The sequence below is a fragment of the Tupaia chinensis genome, unplaced genomic scaffold, assembly GCF_000334495.1.
Source record: "Tupaia chinensis unplaced genomic scaffold, TupChi_1.0 Scaffold144110_1, whole genome shotgun sequence".
NCBI lineage: Eukaryota > Metazoa > Chordata > Mammalia > Scandentia > Tupaiidae > Tupaia > Tupaia belangeri.
Genome location: NW_006203965.1, coordinates 22,535 through 26,537, shown reverse-complemented (window position 1 = coordinate 26,537; position 4,003 = coordinate 22,535).

Here is a 4,003-nt window from a genome sequence, read left to right as displayed (position 1 = left end):
CACTAAAAAAAAAAAAAAAAAAAAAAAAGAGAAGAAAGCAAGCCACCAGATCCAAGATTTGAACCATGGGAATGTCCAGTGCCTTAGCCACCATGCCACCTTCTGGTCTTCAAAAGGATAATTTTAAAAAGGGAACAAAAAAAATCCTAGGCTCAGTTCTATCACCAACTGTGGGAACCTCAACTGAAACATTTCATCCCTCTGAACTCACCATGTACATAGATTACATTAAAACTAACTTGGATTCAGGTTCTCTTCTAAATATAAAAATCTAAAGTTTATTTCTGGACCCAGAGCTCAAAGAAAAAAACTAAAAATCCAGCTGTACTGTTTAGTTGTGCTGAAAGTCATTCTACTAGATTTAAAAAAGAAAGAATGACAAAGAGAACAGTTATTGGTATTAAAATTCTTGCTTAGCTATTTTTCCAGCACAATCTAGTTGGTAACAGTGATAGTTGGTAACAGTGATAGTTCTCAATAGTATGGACTTTTTAATCCACATGACACATTTTAATATTCATATTATTTCTATTGTGGAACTTAAGAGGTTTTTGTTATTTATTTATTTATTTAGCATTTTCCAGGTACTATGTTCTGGTAGTCATTTTAGGCAGTTGAATCCTCACAAAATACCATTTTCTTTTCTTTATATTCCAACAAAGTGGTTACTGATATGGTCTCCATTGCACACATAATAAAACTATGGCGTTAGTTATGTGACATAACTTGCCCAAGGCCATACAGCTAGTATGGAGTTAAAAGCAGAGATTCAGACCCAGCTCATTTTGCTCTAATGTGCTGTTTCATTTGCCACTGAGTAGCAATCCCTTCAACCTTTCCTCTCCCTTGGCTTCCTCAACCACTTATAGTTTTGACTTTTAACTACATTTCCGCTGTTCAAAGTGGTTTTTTCCAGTGCTATTACTCTTGCTATTATTTTCATTATTATTATGCTTTATTGTTATTTTATATTGTCACACCCCTATTATACTGTTCAGAATAGAATGTGAAATAAAAATATTAGAACTTCAGGCTTGTTTATTACAACTTCAAGGAATTGGTGAGAGTGAAGTCTGACTACAGATTGCAAGGTATTGGATATTCAACAGCCAAGAGCTTCAGTGGTAAGAACAGTTGAGAAGACCGACACTGACGAAAAGGAAAACACCTTGTTCAATACTCACACCACAGTCAGTCATGTGGGAGTTCGGCACCTAAACCACCTTGTCACCTGCTGACTCATCCAGTATCTTCTATTATGATTTAATCAATTCACTTATGTCTCTAATAATTTTTGCTTACCTCACTCAATTTTTGCTAACATCTCTTTTCAGCTGTAGAATTTTAATAGAACTCCTGGCAGAAGGAGAGGCTATAAATAATTAGAGAACCTCCAATTAGAGAAACCTTCAATCTTCCTTTCAGACACACTCAGAAACTGGTCTGAAGGAATATGATAGACAAACAATTTGTACTTATGAAAAAGGAAGTCTCAGTAAATTCCCTCATATGTTTACCTTGTTTCTTTTCTTTCTTCTCAACCTGTTATATTTCTGTCACTCCCTTGGCTTCTGAATCATGTCTTATTTCCTTCTTTCCATTTGCTTTACTCCAAATGTCACCTGCCCCAAATAAATAGAGATACATTCAAACAAGCAAAATAAGTGCAAATTAAAAACAACCCAATAAATAAAAATTGATATCAGAAACTTCTGAGATTCTAGCTCTTGCTATATGACAAACTAGCCTCCACATCAACTGTGTCTAGCCTGTGTCTACTTCCTTCTCTTTTTAATGAAGTGACATAAACTCTTCTGCCTTTTATTGTTTCAAAGAGAACCTTAACCACAAACCTGAAAATTCATGAATAAGAACACAGTGAAGCCTGAGTGGGAGAATCTAATATAATTTCAGGGATCTCTCTTAACCCACAGGAAATCTTACCTGTCATCGACCATAGTTAGGGCAACAAACCTCAGGCCCTTATTCCTCTGTTGAACACCATTTCGTAAATAACCTATTTTTTTACATTCTAAGATAATTCTCCCTCAAGGACAGTGAGTGTTTTGACAGCCATAAACCACCTGTCAGTGAGCCATTCATTCTCTGGAAAGAATATGTTCAAGTCAGGTAGGCAGACATGACCACTGATAACAAATACCATTCCAGAGACATGAGACAGGTCTCCATCCCAGTTTTAAATTTGCATAAGTCATAACCCTACACAGGGGCTATAAAATGGGAGGCATGGTAGGAAAAATCTCAGATCCTTTACCCTGAACAAGGAGTGTGCTTGATCTGAAATCTGAAACGTATGGGACACCTTTGAGCACAGGAGTCCCCTCCTGTCCAATAAAAAATATCAAGTGCTTGCTGCCCCCTCTATTCTGCAGCACTGATCCACTGAGGCTCTGCAACATGGGTGTCTCTCGTGATCCAGGGTACAACACTAGCTCAGAGACTCGTTTTATAGCTTCAGTTATCTCAGCGGACTCAAGTAGGATTGAGGAATCTGGGACAATATTTGTGATCTTCTGAGAGTTGGGTCTCTCAGGTAAGAGAATGACCCATTGATGAGTTAATTAGGCTGGAGAGATGAGGATCTTTCTGAGACAATCATACGGTAGTAACAAGAGCTTCATCAGAGGTGGCAATCCACACCAAGACTTCTCTGAAAACACAAACAAATCACAGAAAGATAGAATTTCTTGTGCTTTCCATTTACTAAATGTATAAATTTTTGTGATAATGTGATTGTCAGAATAAAAGAGTCCATTTTTAGTGTTAACAGAAACATAACTCCTTAAGAATCTAGTGTATCATAAATTACAGCACAAAACTCATAGAGGGGAAAATAATAGAACTTATCATTAAATATTTCTAAAGCCTGTTTTTTTCTGGTGTTAAATATGCTTCAATGACAGGTATGCAAAGGAATATATAACTCTCTATATTACTGCTTGCAATCTACATAAAAGTCAGATATAGAGGTAGAGAAGAATAACTCATATCAACTCCCATTGCCATTGAACTTCTTCACTTTAAATACAGTTACTGCAGTGATGAAATGTAAATAAATATTTAAAAATTAGTAATTTAAAATATACATTTTCTGATCTATAGTTATTTTAATCCTATAAAGAGCTCTAATATTGGCATTTTTCCCCATTGTGTAGGTGAGAATATAGGAACATAGAATGTTGAATACTGGGACCAGCAAAAGGAGTAATGATTACATAGCTGGACTCCCACGTAGTCACCTGTGGTTCAATTCCTGGTCCCAGAGGCTTAAAACTCACAAGGGGCATATGTGCATGCATGACCAAACTCTGGAGAGGAGAATGGAGGAGAAGGAATTGTGGCATTACAATCACCCTTGGGTGGGGGGAGTGACTTCTCTCTTTCTGTCTGTCCACCTGTCTCTCTCCAGTGAGTGGACATGCTCTATAGCAAAAACTTTAAAAAAAAAAAAAAAAGTTGAGTACTTTGTTTATCTGCACAAACATCAAGTAACCAACCAGAAATTAAATGTACTTTTCTCCTTGTCAAATCCCATGCATAGTTTACAGAAAATTTTCACAATCAGTTAGCAACCCAACTGACAAATTATTTAACATCGCAGATGTCTGATGTAATATTAGCAACTAACAAAAGCTCGGCTAAAATCTTAAAGCTTGAACTATAAATTGAGGATTTTTGAAAGTTTAGATATATTGTTAAGATTCTAAAAGACTACGGGCATGTGCAATGCTGTGTGTATAGCCAGAAAAGACTTGTGAGTGCCTGTTTCACTCATGTTTGGGCCATTCGGAGGCCCTTGGAAAGCACGTTATGAAGTCTAATATAAGTGTACATTATTTGTCTGTTTCTCAGGACTATCTCTAAAAAAAAAGAAATCGCTGCAAAGTTCCCTAATTCATGCAAACTCTGCATAGTAAAAATACATTCATTGGAAAATTGCTTTTCCCTCAGAAACTAGATAGTACTCTTCCTAGACCAATAA